Consider the following 20,032-nt stretch of genomic DNA (forward strand, 5'->3'; position numbering starts at 1 on the left):
ATCTTCACTGTGCCACCCACTAAGTTCTATCCAACTCGATACTGTGACAACTGAATCCTCCATAGGCCAACTTTTTTCCTACATGCTTTAAAGTCACATTTAACAGCAGACCTTTACAGTCTAACTTTTGTTCTTATTTTTATTTTTTTTTATTTTTGTTGTTCATTTGCAACATATTGACTTGTAGGTGGTTAACTAACAATATGGTCAATACAAAATGCTTTAGTTTTAATTTTATCAGCACAGATCTACAAGAATTTGAAAAGTTGCTAGTTTTACTGTTGAGTTTCAAACTTCAATTTAAAGTTGAAATGTATCCAGATAGAAACCAAAAAGGAAAGAATTAAAATGTCTAAATTAAGTGTTTAATTCAACCTGAATATTTAATGACTCATTGTTTTATGGATTATCTTGTTTTGCCATCAGACTCTATAGTTTGGCCTTCTGGATCTTTGACCTTGGCTGAAGCGGCATGCCACACAGCCTAGAAATAAAATCTCCCAGACTGGACTCACCCACACAGCTCACACTGAGCATGAATGAAGGAGAGCTCTAGTGTCTGTTTTGATCCTCTGCGGAGAACTGTCTTTTACAAACTGCAGCTGAAACACCCACACACTCAGTCACTCAATAACATTATCACTAAATATTGCTGTTATTGATGCATTTATTTGTTCCTTACCATGGGAAAACAGAGTTTCAGTATAAATGCATGAATAAAAAAGGAACATGTTTGTAATGGTAAATAATGATATACGTTTTGAGAGGGAATTAAATGGCACTCAAATATAGATTAAACATGATCCTGGTTTAGATCCATTTATTAAAGCCTTAGCCCAAGATTACTATTGCATTAGCCCATAAAATTATGACGGATGGGGAAAAAACTGGCTATTTGTAATAAATATTGACGGTTTTATTACAAATTAAACTTGATCAAATTGGGCAAGAAAACTAACCACATGTCTATGAAGTGAAAGTCTATAGCTCCTCTTTTATCTCTGCTCCTACTCGTCTCTAGCCCCATCTACGCTACCCTTTTGAAACCGTGCTGAGAACGGTCTGAGCACGGTACTCAGGATAACTGTTGAGTGTAAATGGAACGCAACTGAACTGAACTGTACCAGACACAACTGAACCGCACTAAATCTAGTACTAGTTCAACAGATGTGCTCGGCACGGTACAGTTGTGGCTCGGTTCTCTGATAACAAAGAGCACATGAGCAGACAGTGTTATCTCCTATTTACAGTCAACTCATTCATTTAACAGGTTTTCTGGCGTGTCCAGCTTTGCAATTTCACCTTTTTTCAATTTTTTTTTCAATTTTTTCTGTGTGAAAGCAATTAAAAATAAACTATCTGCATTTAACCTTGAGGAGCAGGGGGCTGCCATTGTGAGGCGCCCGGGGAGCAGTCAGGGGTTAAGGGTCTCGATCAGGGAGCCAGAGTGTCAGTCTGTAGGTGTGTGTGGGACTTTAAATTAAAACCTCCAAGACCCAAGCGCAATGCTCTAACCACTAGTTCACCACACCTGTTCACAACACAAACCTCTTCTCAGCCTATTAACAATAAATGGCATCTAAAGAGTGTGGTGTGACCTGAGATGATGCAGAGACAAAGGCTCTCATCGAAATACTGGCGAAGGACGATATCCAGTCACATAAGTTCCTGAATGTGCTGCCATTTTTGTTTGCATAATTCCTGCCTTGACAGCTGTGGTATCCTAGACCACTGATAGGAGGTGAGGGACAATGCTTGCATGATGTGTAAATGGTTTTATTGGTGGTAACTGACGACTCACACGGCTGTAGTGTCGTCTCTGTTATTTAGTGCTAGACAGAAGTTTTAATATCTCTTGATTTTATGCATTTTTTATTTTTTTTAACTTGGGCAGAGTATTGTTTACTGGTGCTGCTCTGTATAAAAAGCACTGTGTCATTGTGTGGTTCATGGACAACTCCTTATGCTCACAATCCTCTCTCCAGCCTTAATTGCTCCTTACACTTCTGACCAGTGCTGTTTTTGTAGATGAGCCAAACCACACAGAGATGGATGTGGAAGGCTGTACCTCCTGAGATGCCACAGGAAGTCTCTGCTCAGCCTTCTTCTGAGTCTGAGTGCTGAGGACCACCCAGGCAACTAGAGTGGGTGGTTCCACTGAAACCGGATTTGGTCCAGATTCGGCACAGTGTTGTGAAGGATGATGAGCAGAGGTAGTTGAATTAAAATGTTTCTGGATCCGACCAATTACAGTAGTGTCATCTGCAAACCTCAGATGTTTTATAAACTGGTTCGCTGAGGTTCAGCCACTTCTTTATAAGAAGATGAGAACAAGTGGAGAACATATCCCTAGGGAGTGTCAGTGTTGGTGGTTCTTAAGCACATTTACATTTTTGGCCCAGATGTTCGATTGTATGATGAAGTATTAGGGCCACACTGAGGGGAAAAAAACTATTAGTGAAGTAATAATTCTACCCTCTTCCTTAACAGGTCAGTAAAGTCCAAATTTCCAGAATAAAGTTAAAACGTCGAGAATAAAGTCAAACTGTGGATTGAAAAGCTCACTTTCAGAGAAGGCCAAACGGCACACGATTGAGCTGATGTCCATCGTTCTTCACGTCCACTGACATTATCGACTTTATTCTTTGGACCATTTATAACTTTTTTTTATTGACAGTTTTACTTTATTGTCAACACAATATTTCAACTTCATTCTCAACATTTCTACTTTTTGATTGGTGAGGAAGAAAGAAAAAAAAAATTCCTCCCCTAATTTTTTTCCTTCCTCACTGTGGTCCTAATAATCAGTTGTAAACTGATGTTTGATCAATAAAATTGTTTTTCTTTTCATAATTTGGACTAATTTCAATAATTGAATGTTTAAAATCTGTGTTCAAAAGAATATTGTGGGAATAAAAAGGATTATTAAACTTCATTCACTCCCTATGGAGTTACTTAATTTCTGAGTTACTTAATTTCTTTAGATATTTTTATTTCATAAAATTCAAAGACTTCTTTCACCTCTATAGTGACCAGGATATAAACTGCTCGGTTGTGAAAACAAATTTCAGCCATCAACTGGGCAGATAAGAGGATGGAATACATGCTGAATAAATCTTCAAATTGTTATTTTAAATCTGTAAAATTGAATTCCTTTTTTTTTTTTTTTCCCATATTGAGTTTACCAGCATGAGCATTTGTCTTTGAAAAGCACCCCCTGCCCTCATTCCAGACTCAGAAAGCTGTAATTCCTTTACAAATCTGGGGCAGCTCTGTACTTGCCAAACAGGGCAGACTGAGGTTTGAGTGACCATAGTTTAAAACAAATGTCGCCCATGTTGGAGCCCCCAGGCAGCTGATTCTCACTACAGAGGAAGTGAGCTTCTGGGGTTTAATCGATTCAGGTCAGATCTGTCTGCTGCATTCAGGTCAAAATGATAATAATAAAAATATCAACATTCAAATTGTAAGGATAATCCTCCTGAAAGCTGTTTGCAGAGGCTGAGGCAGGATATCACTACCTAAACTATCAACACATTCCTCCCTTTTGCAAATCACAAGATCGGGCCCTGAAGATGACCTGTGAATGCCCCTTTGAGCTGCTTCATTGTTTGCCCTCCTGCATGCCGGTCACAAATCACATCTTCTTTCCCCACTTGTTGTTGTAGAAGTTATTTTGTTATCAGACTCTGCTCAATTTGTCTGGTATGTCTGGTCTGCAAGGATGAGGTGGCTTCATTAACAAGGACAACAGATGAGTCACACGGGAGGGGGTGAAAACCTGGACAGATATACATGGAGACGCTGTGCCCAGGAAGAAAAACTCCATGGTGCTGCTTAAACACTTCTTTTCCAAAAATCACAACTGTTTTCACACATGAGCACAAGAGAGACTCGGGACAGTTTGGTCTGGACTTGCCGTCTCCGTTTGCTCTTCACATTCTCTCCTGGAGATGTTCAGCAACAGCTGGAAATGCTGGAAGAACTCCAGAGAGAGTTCTGACTACTTGAAGGCGTTTTCTCTCAGCGCCGTGAGAACGGAGCATTGGTTCTATTAGCTGGTTGTATGCGAACAACACTGTCATCAAATATAGACATAGAGCGCATAGAAGTAGGAGGCTACTATTGAATATTAATATGAGATTATTGAAGTAAAAAAATACTTTTCTTTTTTAAGCTGCAGTTTTAAAATATTTATTGATCAGAATTTAACTTTTTTTGCTGTTTTCTTTTAAGTCTTCCTGTGATTATAAGACAAATATGCCAGTGTGGTTTGATATCTGATAGCAGTATTGCTATTATTGTCAAACTAATAATTATCCACATTATATAATATCTCCTTTCTATTTTGAGACTGAAAAAATGACCACACTGTTGACATTGCTTCTCTCCTTTCATTACATCCCACAATCCTGCACTGCATCACCATGGCTGTCACATGACCTAACAAAAATCCCATGGCCAACCCCCTCCATTCAGCAACATGATGGAAATAATCATTGGTTTTTATTAGCAGCTCTATTTACTACTCAACAGATACGGACATGTTTAAAAAAAGATTTCTGATACTCCGTCCATTCAAAGAGTAAAATTCTGTTATTGGAGCTTATTATCCTTGTAGAAATGCTTGAATAAAGGCAAAGTGAGATAAATAGAGGGTAAAAGATGTAAGGGAGACCCTATTTGATGAGTTGATGGTTGTTTTAACTGTGCCTGATTTTAGGGATTCATTTAATTTCTGATTATATAACGTCATCTCTCCGGCGACTCTTTTTGAGGCTGATTATTTATTGCCGTTTCAGATTCATCCTAAATTTCCAGTAGATTCCATTTTCCTCGCTGCAGTCACACATTATTCACACACAGCTCCTCTTGCCAAAGTGATTGAGGAAGTCAATCCTCTTAACACACAGCCTGCTTTCTTTCTAGGCCACAGAACCGCTCCGTGCGAAGTCCTGTCAGTTCATCCCGGCTGTAGGATATCCCCCCTCTCTTACGTCTCTTTGTCCGCTTTTGAACCCCCCTGCTCGCCCATCACCTTGGGCTCTTTATGGCTCGAGCCAGCAGCTGCAGGGTTAATGTTTAGCAGCAGCTCAAGCAGGAGTTGGAAGAGGAGGTGGGGCGCAGGGGAGCAGCAGAGAGGTGGGGGGCTGGTCCACAGCTGTTATAGTAGGCTGGGTCTATCGGGGTAGGAAGCCTGCCTGACTCGTCCTGGAACAATGGGAGATACAGCAGCCGCTGCATACACAGCACACATGCCCAAGGACAGGCCTGTGGTAGCTGCAGCGTAGAGGAAACCGGCTTCCTCAGTCAGCTCGGAAAGTGATCAGACTTTTCACAGGAGGGGATTTTCTCCTCCACAGCCGGGAAACAGACATGTAAGGCTGAGGCCTCTTTTCTTTTCTCACCTCCATTCTGGTGCCTTGCATTTCATTCTGCTGGAGGGAGATATCAGATGATCTGACTGGATGACAGAAAAGGCAGCAGCAGCAAGGTGAGCTGACACAGAAATTGTCCTCTAACGACACTGAGCTGGAAGCTGCAGGAGGAGATGCAGTTTTTTCCATCTAATGTGGGGCTTTCAGAGCCTGTCACCCTGAGGGGTCGTGAGGAAGCAGGTATTCCATGTGTTTAATGAGCTCTTCTGTTTGGTTTAGCACCCTTGGTGTCGGTCACATTGACCGGCTGTGTGTCCTGTGTTTGAATTCAACCTGAACCAGCCTGTTTAGGTTGAAGCTAACAAAGTGCCATAAATCTCCTGAGTGGGTGTTGGACGTTGCTGCCTGAAAGCTGCTCTTGCGGTTGGAGGATTTGGGATTGGGGGCTGATGCTTTTTCTCCCAGTTCTGATTGGAAGAAATCACCCCGTTTTCTGCTTTAACTGCTCTCATGCTTGCAGCCTGTAAGCTTGTTTTGGGAAGAGAAGATCTCCTCTTCCAACCTGCATCCCCATCCCCCCACCTCCATCCCAAATATCACCCGTGCACAGCGATTGGACTCGGTTCATATAGCCAAACATGAGACAGGAAGCGGCACTGAGGGAGCCCGTCAGCCTGATTCTGTCTCCCCCACATCGCTCCTCCTTCTTTGATATTTATCTGCATCTCTATTAATGCTGCAGACGGCCGCCTGGTTTTGATGTGTGTGAAAAAATGCACGACTTTGGCCTAGATTTTTTTATTTTTTTGGAGAAAGGGGAAAATGTAGTCATCTCCTGTCTTTGTTGACGCCTCCGTGTGAGGATTTAGGTTTTAGTCTCTTTGTTTACATCTCCTCACCCACACACTTGGCTTTCACAGCAAGAACTTCAGTCTGTATGCTCCTCTCTGGATTGTCATTTGGAAAGCGTGGCGTTTGACACATCTTCAGACACTCTTTCCTGCACCAAACCCCCCAGAGTTAGACTGACAGGATCTAAGCTGCTTTTGTGCATTTCTTCTCACTGCTGCAGCAGAATTTCCTTTGATTTATTGAGATCCTCCTGCTGCTGATGCTTCATCCTGTTGTGTTTGTTTCAACTTAAACTGCTTCTTCAATGAGTGTGCTATTTCAACCACTCAAATATTAACCATAGCCCTTCAAATATCATGACAGGAGTATTTCCTCTCATTTATTGTTATGATATTTTGTTTTATATGCGTGTAAATGAACAAACATTTATCATTTTGAGACCAGTTGGTTCTCCAAACTTGCAACACTTACCTTTTTATGCCTTTTTTAATGTATTTGATATGTCAAAGGCAGAGAAAAAAGAGGGAAGAAATACAGAAGAACTCCCAAAAAACCTTGTTGACGGCCAGTAGCCTTCTGTATATTAGGTTGGATGCTCCATTGCCACACATTTCATGTCTGGATCACAAAATCAGACAAAAAAAACTCAATTTTATTGCCTCAAACAAAAGCAAAGATATTGATTTGGTTCTTAAAGAGGTTAAGCAGAAATTCAGCAGATGATAAAATAAACAACAAGGCAAGGGAAGGCAGGAAACAAAAAAAAATGTGTTAATGCTATAAGCTAAATAAGCAAAACTGCAAACCTGAAAAAGCTATAGTTTAGGGACCAACTAAAATAAAAGAGAATATGTTAGTACTGTATATTGTGAACAACATTAACCTATTAAAAAACCAAATATATGACTAGGCTTATTTTGAGGAAATGGTGTTTAGGTTTTTTGGTTCTTTTGACTCATCAGACCTGATTGTCTGTGTAACACTGACACTGATAGTTAGGTTAGATGCTCTACTGCCACTCGTTACCCTATCAGTTAAGGTTTTTAGAGATTATGCATACAAAATCTTTTAGGGTCTTGTCTAGGTCTTGGTGATTAAGACCCCAAAGCCATGGTAGGTGCATGTAGTGTTTAAGAGGTTGTGAAAAAAGAACAAGAAAATATATTTTGTTTTAATGTGGTTTAGTTAAAAAGTTCATATTTTCTAAATATTGATTTTGTTTTGGAAAACATGGACAATGCTGTTTTCGGCTATCATGATGCTCTAGTTTGTGTGTACTCTAACATGGCAGTGTTAGCATTTCTCATGGAAGTGCAAATTTTAGCATAATGTTACCATCGCTGATACTAAACAATTAGCCGCCATTAAAGGTGATGGCGACATGTTTAACTCCTCCCAGCCAGTAAATGTTTGCCAGCCGGTTGCCAGGTTCGCCAATTCTAATCTTTGGGTTGTTTTGAATAATAATTATAATAATAATAATAATTAACGCAGACAAAACCATCCAACAATTTCTCAGCTCTTTCATGGCGCTACTAGGATCTGCCAATGCCTATGTTTAGTCCCATGTGATTTCAACGTTACCAGAAGCAAATATTTGTATATTTTGGACCTGTTAAAATTGATAAAACATTTGTTATGCTCAGTTTTTTTCAGTCAAATATACACTCTTATTTTACTTCACTCCAGACATTCAAGATGTAAAAGTTTTACTTATGAACTATAAAATTTTCCATACTACTTCAGTTTGTTTTACATAGCATCTAGGCTGTGTCCGAACAGCCGCCCTAACCCCTAGATCCCTCGATCCCTCGATCACTATATAGAGTGAGGACTATATAGTTGGCTTTATAGTGAACTCAGCTAACCGACCGTTCGGACAGACGATAACTACTTTTAGCTCCCTGTTGGTCACGTGACTCCCCCTCCCTGCACATTGCCTGCACTATTTTTGTTATGTCGCCGCTGTGACAACAAATCTCATAATGCTTTGCGAGGAGAGCTCTCCTAACAAAACATTTCGTGATTATCTGCTCATCTAGTGACAATGGATGATCACTACTTTTCAAGGTGGATTTTGGGGACTTTCCAGTCCACTCCTTTTTCATCCTCTAGGGCTGTATCCGAACATCCGCCCTAACCCCTTAATCCCTCAATCACTATATAGAGTGGGGGCTATATAGTGGACTTTATAGTGACCTCGGTTGACTGACCGTTCGGAAAGATAATCACTACTTTTCGCTCCCTGTTGTTCACCTAATTCCTTCTCCACTGCACGGTGCCTGCACCATCTTTATTAGTCGCCGTGGTAGCGACAATGGGCCGCTGGGACAGCAAATCCCAGTGGAATGCAAAGCATTCTGGGATATATCTGCTCATATAGTGACCATGGATGATCACTACCTTTCAAGGTGCATTGTTGGAAATTCCGAGTCCACTAGTTTCTCATCCACTAGACTTTTGGACACTCATCTAAAATGGTGTAACCTCTATATCTCTACTGAGCCTGGTTCTGCTGGAGGTATCTTCCTGTTAAAAGGGAGTTTTTCCTCTCTACTGTCGCTACAAGCATGCTTAGTGTGAGGGATTGCATTTGAGTCAATGAGTCGATGCAATCAACTGGTTTTCCTTAGATAGAAAACTTTGAATCAATTTGACTGTATTGTCTAGTTAAATTGTAAAGTGCCTTGAGATGACATGTGTTGTGAATTGGCGCTATATAAATAAACTGAATTGAATTGAAATGAATTGAATAAAGTGATCAGGGCAGAAATTCCGACACAACCCTAGTGTTAGCTAATCAATGGGAAAATGCTAATGGTAGCATACAATATTACTTCAACAACATTTAGTTACCATTTTCATTCATTTTATTTGGAGATTAATATTTTTTCAATTACCATAAAATCTACCAATAGTACAATATGTAATTTTCTTTTTATGCTTTGAAGTAGATTCTAATGTTAGCATGGAAGCTAAGGTTGTTGTTTTAGCTAATGCTATTAGATGCTCTACTTTGCGTATAGCCATCAGTGTTATAGGCAATGAAATTTTCAAAATGTAACCTACTTTTTTCAGCACTAAGTGTTTATTCTTTTCTTTTCCTCGTTAGTAGGGTATGTTTAATACAGTACTAACATGATGAACTGTTTCAGGTTAGCCTCTTTGTTCATTCAGAGCTTACAGCATTCGCACATCATGTACAGAGAGTATATACTGTTTGTTTTTTTTTCTTTTCCTTTGCCTTGTTATTTTATTTGTTATTTTATCATCTGCAGGATTTCCACTTTACCTCTTTAAGACCCAAATGTAGTTTTTTCTTTTGACTCATCAGATCTGATGGCCTGTGTAACACTGACACAGATCAGAGGTCACAGGCCAGGTGTACAGAGCGCAGTTCAGTAACACCAGATGATCCTCTATTAAAACCCAGATTAGGCTGGCAGATGCTCAACACCTCTAATCCCATTCCAGTTTGATAAGATCCTCCAGGATCAGGCCCATATAGGGTAGCAGTTATTGTTGCCACAAAATTGTTTCTGTTGGCTCTAGTGGAGTTACAGCAACAGATGGAGTGTCCTTTTTATAATCTGAACTTTCCCTTTCCTGACCTAATTAACGATGTTGATGGGGAATCCCACATTAGATTTTAAGAAGTCTTTGTGTGGTGCTCGTTCAGCCTGTGTAATCAGCGAAGGCTTAAGAGTCGGGTTCTTAAACAGCGTATCTGCTGAATTATTCATCAGAGATGAAAGCGGGGAAAGGAGAGATGGAGGAAAAGGGGTGAGATATGAGGTAGGGGGCATTACTGGGACTGATATGCCCCAAGGGGCAGCAGACCGTCGTCCTCAGCTCCCGGTTTCCTGTTTGCCTGTAGATTAGCGGAAGGTTGCAGCAGACCGCAGAGGTGACAATGACCTAAAAGCAGCAACAATAACTCTACTCACACCCACTATTGAGATTGCATTAAAAAGTCATGTCATTGTTTTCAGCTAATGATATAAGATTCAAAAACACTGAAGAGTTAATTATTGCTTCATTGTGCTAAAACATGTGGTGTGCCTAAGTACACTGGCTCACCTAACATTTCACATCTTTATTTTGGTTGTTCAGCTATTGCACCAGTTGGCATAGAGCTGCTGCAAAACCTGTGTTTGCTTTGGATTCTCTCAGCTGACCACATGAACAACAGCTCGTTTCACCATCATGGGACTAACGTAATATTATCCTTTTATGGATTAATCTGTGTCAGGGCTCCGGACTGCAAACATTTAGTAGGTATGTTTATGTTTTATGTAGTGAGAGGAGGACCAGCCAAGTCCACCTCTGAACACCAAATTCAAAACACAAAAAAAATAAAGTATAAACTTTTTAATGTTTTATTGCGGCCTAGTCAAATCACAGACTTGAATCTGTTTGGATGATGTGCTGTAACCTTGATTGTGTCAACAGTGATGTGAAGGAAGCGTTGCCATATATGGAAACATTTTAGTTGGCTAGAATCACCTTTTCCCATTTATCAATAAAATCATTCAAATTTTTTAAAAGTGTCCCAAGCTTGTTTTTGTTTGATGTTATAATTTGTATGACAGGGGGAAAAAAATCAAATATGTAAGGTGCGTTAAGTTTTCTGGAGCGCTTTGTTTTGGATTTTGCGAATAAAAGCAGCTTGTTTCAAATGAAGACAAATATAAAGCTGCTGTTTTATTTCTTACTGCAGTCATTTTTTATATGTAGTAGAGGAGCAATAGGAAATGTGTTGCAGATCAGATTTATCTGAGCGCTTTTAACTGAAAAAGATATTTTGAAGATTTTTCCTTGTTTGTTTGAAACATATCCTGGTGTTTTCTTTGCAGCTCTGTGGCGTTGTTGTCGGGGGGTCAGAGGAGCTTGACGGGAGAATCCTAACAGGAGCTCAACCCACAGGTAAGACTGTTCACCTTTTTGCTGCTTTTATCATTTGCAGGTCTCTTTTATTTGTATAGTCATTTTATCAACATGAAAACAACTATTTAAACAAACCACCGGATGCAAGTTTAACTTAGAGCACAGTGAAAGGAGGGAATTTAGAAGGAACGTTCCCTTTACGGTTCCCCAAAGCCCGACCCAGGGCTTCTGCCCCAGTTAGCATTTCCTAACTTCTGGATTGTCTGGCTGTGATGACCTTGTTTTTTTTGACTAGTTCTTTAGAAGGAAACTGAACCAATTAAAAAAACTAACAGAGATCTGCTTTGTTCCTCCTTTTTCAGAAGGGAATTGGTGTCAAAAATCACATTCGCCTCACATGTAGACCTTTTTTTTTATTTTTTTTTTTGCACTAGAGGTTTCATTGCTGAAGCAACTCCGGTTGACTGGGACTGTTAAATTAGAGGCTTAAAGAGTTGGTTTGATTTTTCTGCAGCCTGATATTGATAGAAATAGAATTCATTGGTGACCAGATTGTTCTAGAACCGGTTTGCTGAGGAAGCCTCCTTAGATCGGGCACAAAGTTCTTTCTGAACTATACATTTTTTTAAACTAAATTAGTTGTGCTATTATCTGCTTTCCATTAAAATGTGTTACTTCCCCGTTTAATTTCCCCTGTCTGTGCTGCGCTGTCATCAGGCTTCCTGTTAGAGAGACACTTTGCTGAAAATAAAAACAAATAAGCGCCCTCTGTATCGGTGGTTTCCACATATGGAAACTTAAACCAAGCCTTTCACATGCTGCAGGATGATTTGTTTAAAGGACAGTAAGGCTCTTTATTTACAGCTTGATACAGGTTAGTTGTTCCTCCAGTCTCAGGTTGCAGTGTATTTGCATCTCCTTGTAGCCCCGGGTTTTTTATCTGCAGGTTTCTGTCCAGGTCATTTTCTGGAGGAACAAAAGCACCACATGCTTGCAGGCCTTGCAGGCCAAACACATGATCCCAATCTTTTTGTTCTCTGATTGGAGCTTTACGTTGCGAGCGGCGCCTCGCTGCACTTTGTTTACACTTAGCTATGTCTGAGTGACTCGCTGCGCGCTGAGAAGGGTGCATTTAAAAAACCAAAACAAAAAGAAAGCAACCATCCCTTTTATCCGTTTGCTCCTCCACTGTCGTCCTCCTTCATGATCGCATACTGGCAGCCTGGCTTCTGTTCTCTGGCAAAGCTCTTATTTCCCACGGTTGGAAAGGTGATTCCATGTTGGGCATTGTTTTGTGTGTGTTGATTTGCTTCATGTGGCACGGTTGTCGCCTGTTGCTGGACGGGCAGCTGTCCAGGGCGTATCTGGCTTCCTGCTCGTTGGAAATAACAGAAAAAGACACAAATTACTTTTTTTTTTTTTTATCTCTACCTTAGTTGCACTGAGCAGACTAGATCTAGACCTGGCCCTAAAGGCTTGAACTTGACTTGGACTTGTGGTCTGAGACTCCAGCATTAGTAACAGTTTTTATCTTCTGTAATGAAAAGCGAAACACTGCAGCTGATGCACATCTTTTACTGTGAAAGCATGAGCTTGTTTATTGCTTAGAGCCATTGGTGGACTATTATAGGACATAAAAGTTTTATATTTAGAGATGGACTGACGCATTGACCTGTGATAGTATTTTTTTTACTTGCATCGTTTCAGGCAATACTTGCAGGTGTTCACAAATTCATTAGTTAAATCAGCAGACATGCCTTGAAATCAAATGCAAAATCCTTTAGGTAGATTTATATTGAACATATCACCCGATACCGATCTGACTCAACTGTTAAATAACTTATCTATATATCTTGCCACGTGAGCAAAGTCTTTAGCCTCAATATAAACATTGTTATAAAAAGGCAACAAAGTAAGATGTATATAAATGTACTTCATTTTAAATATAAAAAATAATAATCAAACAGAAATAAATCCATGTAAAGTGCACTGGATTGGCTCTTCAATATCAGATCAAATCACTGATATCAAAACTAGCTTATTAGTGACTATGGAGCTGATATCAGATTCAGGTATCAGTTCGGTGCATCTCTTCTAAGAACTGTTGGCCAGCACTTTGTTTCCATTACAACTGGTTCCTAACCTTGTATGTTATATTATTGACTGTTATATTGTCACATATTTGTAATATGTCTATTTTTATATATATATATTCCGCCATCATGTTAATGTATTTTTTACAGTCAGCTTTTGATCAGTTTGATGAATAAAAGGTTCTTACTAAACTTTTCCAAATCATCAGATTTGGAGAAATGTTTCTGTTAATATTTAGTGTTTGAGAGCACACAACAGACAAACACTTACTAAATTGTAATAAAATAAAATTCACTCCAGTTATGAAACATGTTTAAAAATAATAAATAACTGACCAACAAATAACCAAAGGAGGCACATGGAGAGGTTTAACAATCAGAATAGGGAATGATGTAAAAAAGGGATATAACAGTTTAACTCCATGTTTAAAAAAACAAGGATTTGTGCAAAACAAAAGCAAATCATGAACCTTTAAACACAGAAAAAAAGGGCTATTAAGGGTTTTAAAAGACGACACTGAAAGAGGCTTGTTGAACCGACTTGTTCCTCAACTTGTTTTCAGTTTCTTCTGCTGAACAACCAAGAGCCCATGGAGGGGAATACAGGTGAAGCAGGTCAAAGAGATAGGGTGGAGCTAAGCCATTAAGACTTTTAACAACAAATAAGATAATGAAAAATGTATTATGTATCCCACAGGGAGACTAGGAAGTAGGGATTTTTTTTAAATGTGTGAGATCGAGCTCAAGGATGAGGCTCTGAATTACCTGTGTGCCCCAGAGATCCAGAGCGTTACAATAATCAAGGTGTGAGGTAATTATCATAAAGGCATTAATGATCCTGCAAGGACACGACTGTGTTGAATTTAGCTCCTTAAAAAGCTTGTTTTTTACAACAGTTCTGACCTCTGTGTCAAATCTGAGGTCGCCATCCAATTTCATCCCCTGATGGGTGGCGGTGGATTCCAGATATGGAGAAAAGGAGCCACGATGCATATGGTGGGTTGTCACAGAAGCCAGTTGGGTGGAATAATAATTTCAGTTCAAACATACAGCAACCAGGGCTGTAATATTGATGTTCTTTTCTGTGGTTGCACATGGATTTCAAATTTCAGCTAAATTTGGATTTAAAAATGCTCCTGTAGCAAAAGGTTGCATGAACTTGTAGAAACTAGCCAGAGATTTGATTATTGGGTTTCAGAAATCGCAGTTAAAGTCTGTGGAAGGCACGTTAGGATTATTGGCTCATTCGTTTCTGATGACTAATTTGGTTGTGCAGTCGGGTTGTAAATGAAACAATAAGTGTCGCTCATGCCATCAGTCAGTGTGTGATTCTGAATCATGCATAAGTCTGCAGGCTCTTCATAATACACACAGACAGGAACAATAGTTTTTATAATGAAACGTGCTGAAATGAATACTAATGTCTGAGTGTTTCATTGTTCCTCTGTCGGTGGGTGAAGAGTGGTGCAGAGCGGCAGCTCTAAGCCTGTTTGCATTCCCCTCGTGGTTTCTCTGTGACAGACCCAGCGGCTGGGAGTCTGCCAGCCCGGCCCCGTGGAAGGAGCTCGCTGGCACTGCAGCTCAGAGACACGCCAAGCCTCTCCTCCACCCGTCAATGAGGCTCTGTGTGCAGTCTGAGGCCACTCGCAGCCTCCTTAACCACAGTCATCAAGGCTATCCTGCAGTTAAGAAAGCAGCCTCCCTCCTCTCCGCCTCTGCTTCACCCAACCCCCATCTTCCTCACTAGGAGTTTCTAGATGTTGGGCTCATTTTTATGTCTGCAGGCTTTTAGACTATATAAAATGTATATTAATCTCTTTTTGTTTTTTGTTCCCACTTATACAAATAACTAAATAGTTCAGAGGAGCAAAAGATCTGTAAAATAGAACAATTCATCAAAAAAACACATTAGTAATGAATAAAGTCATGAATGGAGCTGTGAAGCTTGCACCCACACACAGCTCAGATCAAGCAATTTAATGAAGTAGAAAATGAAGTTCAATTGGATTTTTATTGGGTTTAAATAAAGTGGTGCAAGCAGATAGAAAAACAACCCAAGCTGGATATCAGTTTATTAATTAATACCTTTTTAATCGAACATTTCAGGTTTTTATTTTTATCCTTCCTTTTTTAGATTATTCTATTTTTTTTTTACCTTTTCATCTTCTTTTTCTTTTATTTTCTGTATTTTTGATTTTGCTTTTGTTGTATTTTAATTCATTTTCGCAGGGCTGAAATAATTTCAAACGGTTGACCTTTATCAACCTGCTGACTTATATCATAGTACGTTATTGAATCTGAATAAATCTTTAAGGTACACTTCTGAAAACCCTTTTATATCTAATCATTTTAGTTGAACCTAAAATCTACTCTTGTTTTAACCTTTTTGTAAAACTATGTATTAATACCCTGTGACTTACTCTCTGTGGTTGAAATGCTGATTTGTGCATAAATGAGATACAGCTTTGGGATTGGCTCCAGCAGCGTTCCCATTGAGACCTGTTACATGTACTTTGCACTTCAAAAGAAGCCACAGCAGTAAACGCAGTGCCCATGTGCACGGGTATATTTAGCCTCACTTTTGTTGTCTTTTGCTCCATGCTGTAATTTCACAGAGATCCGTGCACGCTTTCTCAGCCATCGCCGCCTGGAGCTTTGATGTGCATTAGTGAGGAGAGAAGCTGGTATTTATAACCACTTGGTATCGCTCCTGTATCCAAGGTCAGTCGGCTGGTGAAAATCTGCTTCCGTTCTTAGATGGGCTTCATTGATCAGCCCTCCATTATACGTGTAGATGTGACTGTGTTGAGTCAATCGTGGCTCAATAAGCAGCCCGGGCTTTAGATGCTACCGCTAAGGTGGGTCCGTGAGGGTTCACTATCGGCTGTGTTCAATAATCTTCCAGTAAACGCTTGGCAAACAGCTCTTGTTACACCATTGAAGGCATTTTCCCATCATGTCCGGCAATATTCTCTGTCGTCGTTTTTTTTTTTTTTTTTTGTCCGTAAGATTGATCCTTTAAATTCCCTGGTGCGTAGCATTTAGGATATATTTATGGAGAAAAACATCAATTTGTTTCTCTTTAAAGACTAGCTACAGGTAATTAGGAATCTTTATTTTCTTCAAGTTAGATGAAGAGTTTTATATTCAAAAGGGATTCTTATTTCCTGGCCTCTGCACTGTTCTATGGTAACCATAAAGGTACAGGCCATCTTCTATACCTGTATTTTTTAGATATAATGGTGTGATTGTTTCAACTAGGGCTGAAAAAATTAATCGATTATTAAAATAACCATCAACTTATTTAGTAATCGGTTTATCGTTAACTGGAGTGTAGAAACTCTACAACTTGCCTTTAGTTGACGGAGCAATCCACTTAGATCAGTAATTAAGCAAAATTGTAAAAAAAAAAAAAAAAAGAATTAAAATAAACATTTTGTATTTTATCCAGAATTCCTCAAGTGGATAAGTTGAGGACATGATTTTGAGACTCTAAATCATGTCTTTAGCTGATAGATCAACACACTTAGAGCAGTAATTATACCAAACTAAAAGAAAATGTAAACATTTTGCATTTAAGAAAAAAAAAACCTTTTTCGTCTATCAGTATAATCTATCCAGAACTCAAGTAGAACATTTTTAGTTTTAACTGGTTTAATTTACGGTAATAAAAAATCTTCTTTAAGGAACCTTTGCTATCTGATTTTAAATTGATTAATCGAAAAAAATAATTGACAGATTAATTGATTTGCACACAAAAAATCGTTAGCTGCAGCCCTAGTTTTAACCTTGGCAAGATTAATTACTTTTTCCTTACTGGGGAATTATTCTGGGGTAAATTTCACACTGATGGATATGATGGAAAAGAACAGGCACAGAATACGCTGAACCCCGAGTGCATTTTCACCTATAGTTTAGTCTACCTTCACTCTGCAGGCAGAAGCGACTCATATGAGACTTTTTGGTTGCAGTCAGAACGAAATTGTTTTTTTCACCTCTAAAAGAATCTGAACTGTACCACTTCCATACATATTATTTAACAATATATGTATCTGTTATTTTTCAGGGCGTCATGTCACAGTTCATCCAACTAACATGTTATCATCCACGCCTTTTCAGCACATCAGTTTCACCTTTCTGTGTCTTGTTATGATGTAATCATCATTACAGCTCCCATTGTTCAACAACTTATAATAACACAGAGATGCCAACATCTGTAATTACGTCCATTAATGGTGTGCCTTCTATGCATGCTGATCACAGGTCGCAGTCTGAAATCAGATTTTACTCTGCATGGTCAAAGTGAAAGCAATGCTTTTGCATGTTTGTCTAAAAGGAAACCAGTATCTACTTGTTCTCTCTTGGCATGAGAACAAAAAGAACCACCAACATGCCAAGAGGGGTGATAATGTTGACAATGATATCAATGTTCAGAGGGGTACTGAGAGCATGGCTAAAGCAGTGCTAGGATAGAGGTTTTTGCTTCATAATTTCTTCCCCCCTCTTCATCATTAAGGTTTTAATTTGCTGTTTAGAACAGATTGAAATGGATTTGAAACAGAGATTGAGAGATTTGAAAGATCTGCAAAAGCAAAAAGTGTTTTTGGTGAAACAGGTTTTGAAGAACCCCGAATCAATGGAACCAAATGAGGCGTTTCTTTTGAACATCTTTGAGCCGAGGATTAACCCAGATTCTAGCAGCAGCACTGTGTGTGGGAGTAGGGTTAAATAAACGATATTGTGTGTTCCTGGTGAAGAAAGGAACATGTAACCCAGTTTAACAGGGTGACTCACTGTTCAGATTAGCTCAGAGGAACAAGGTCTGAATGAAAGAACAGGAGATGCTGAGAACAAGGCTTTAGTTTTGTTATTTATATACATAAATGACTTGAAATATTCAGAGAAAATCCAATTTAATGTTAAATAAAACTACAAATAATTTACCTGCATCCAAAGTACCAGAGATGTTAATTGCATTCATTGACAGATGTCCCAGTTTTGATGCTTTAATCGTGGTCATACTGTATGCCTGGCAGGTCTACTTCAGCAAAACTGGAGACTTTTTGGTCCTTCCTGGCCTCCAGCCACAGAATCAAGCAAATCTCATCCGCTATAATGAATCCTCAAGATGCGTCAGTCGGATCTGAGTCCACAGCAACACACCTAGCTCTCATGTTCACTAACACACTCCCTCAGGGACACACCTGGATCCCAGCCCAGCAGACTGGTGCTCGGCTGTGTGCCCTGCAGCGCGGCACGCTCTCAGAGCCGGCCAGCCGGTGTGCTCGGTGTGGGGCTGATGCAGTTTGATCCACGATATGGACAGAAAGGCTTATCTCTGTACACATTCAGGCTGTGTGTGGATTAGTGTGGTTAAACAGTGGACCTCGGGGTACAGCAGACAACCCAGGAGCCGCCTTAGGGTAGGTTGGTCTTTGTTTTTAGTGTCACTTGGAGAAATTGTTGGAGGAAGATTACTTCAGGAGCAGCGTATTCAACCATCTACCCCTTTGAAATAATGGAGAACATTTTTCCACAACATTTTTCTGCTTTAGAACCACTAGATTAAAGGGAAACACTGTTTTTCTTTTTACATTGGGCCCTTGATTTTATTACATCATGTTCTACTCACCCATATGATTTTTGTGTCATTTGGAGCTGCTCTGAAGATATTCCGTTAGGTTATACCCAAGTAACGTCTTCCTATGGGCAACAACTTGAAGGCACAAAGCTAAACTGTTCATGATTTATTCTTTATGGTACGCCAGCATTCATAACATGTAGGCGAATCCCTGTCCCCCAGACATCCGCGGTTATATTATTTATATTTATATCTTTTAAAAACAAAGCGGCGCGTGTATGATGTCATATATAGAGTATTATTGCAAGATGGCATCAAATAAAACTTTAATCCTCCTGCAGCAGCGCACTTTGGTGGAGTCTGGGATTGTGTTTTCCAAATGGTGAGAAAGATTTTAACCTCTAGATTGGATGATGATGGATAATAGACAGTTTTGTGTCTGATTGAGGCTATATTGAGTAGTCGACCATTTAGTAACTTAGTGTTTTATTAGTAGAAGATCCCACTGATCTGGAACCACTCACTCCTAACTACATTCTCCTGATGAAAAGAAGGGGAAGCCAGTTTTAACACCTGGATTCTTTAATAAGGATTGTATAAGGATGTATTTGAAGAGGAGAATACCTCCCATTGCCGTGTGAGTGGCAAAAATGGAACCAGAGAAGGAGGAATTTTGTTACTGGAGACATAAATATTGTGATGCATCCTGTAACTCCAAGAGAGCCCTGGCTGCTGGGCAAACCTATTCAGAAAAGAAAGGTCAACTATGTTCTTTGAGACCGAAGACAAAAACAGATATTTTAGAAAGACCCGTCTCCAAGCTGTGCTTATTGACAGAAGCAGCAATTAGTTCATTATTTGTAGTGACTTGCACAATATTGGGTATTACCGGTTATAATTTTTTTCATTATGGCTCTATAATTTCATCTAAAGGTAATTAAAATGTCAGCTGCCATTTACAATTAGGGGCCAGTGTATTAGAGCTATATTTCTGGAGTTCATGAGTTATTATGTTTGTTGTCATACCTGAAAGTGCCTTCATCTGTTTAATGGGAATCACAGGTACTGTAGATGCACAGCAGATGTGCTGATTGCCATGGTAACGTACAGTTTTTGACTGTCATTGTCGTTTTTTGTGTTGATCACTGCGCTGCAACAAAACTGTTAAATCCTTTGAAGTGTAGAACAGCCAATTCGTCTCTTATTGAACGCACCTGATCAATAAATGCTCTGCAATCACA

General features: G+C 39.5%; 1 protein-coding gene across 3 annotated transcripts in view; it reads left to right on the plus strand.

The window, feature by feature from the left end:
- The window catches only part of nckap5l (NCK-associated protein 5-like), a 55,261-nt gene that overhangs the window by 21,900 nt on the left and 13,329 nt on the right, over positions 1-20,032 (plus strand). Inside the window, exons 1-2 of one of the 3 annotated variants that reach the window (XM_015381108.1) lie at positions 5,182-5,494; positions 11,087-11,156. The gene's annotated coding sequence lies outside the window, so the exon portion shown is untranslated. Of the gene's footprint in view, positions 1-5,181; positions 5,495-5,542; positions 5,619-11,086; positions 11,157-20,032 lie in introns of those variants that run through there. The other 2 variants (XM_015381111.1, XM_015381110.1) reach the window with 2 other exon arrangements.

This window comes from Cyprinodon variegatus, unplaced genomic scaffold (genome assembly GCF_000732505.1).
Source record: "Cyprinodon variegatus isolate N-32 unplaced genomic scaffold, C_variegatus-1.0 Scaffold228, whole genome shotgun sequence".
Lineage (NCBI taxonomy): Eukaryota > Metazoa > Chordata > Actinopteri > Cyprinodontiformes > Cyprinodontidae > Cyprinodon > Cyprinodon variegatus.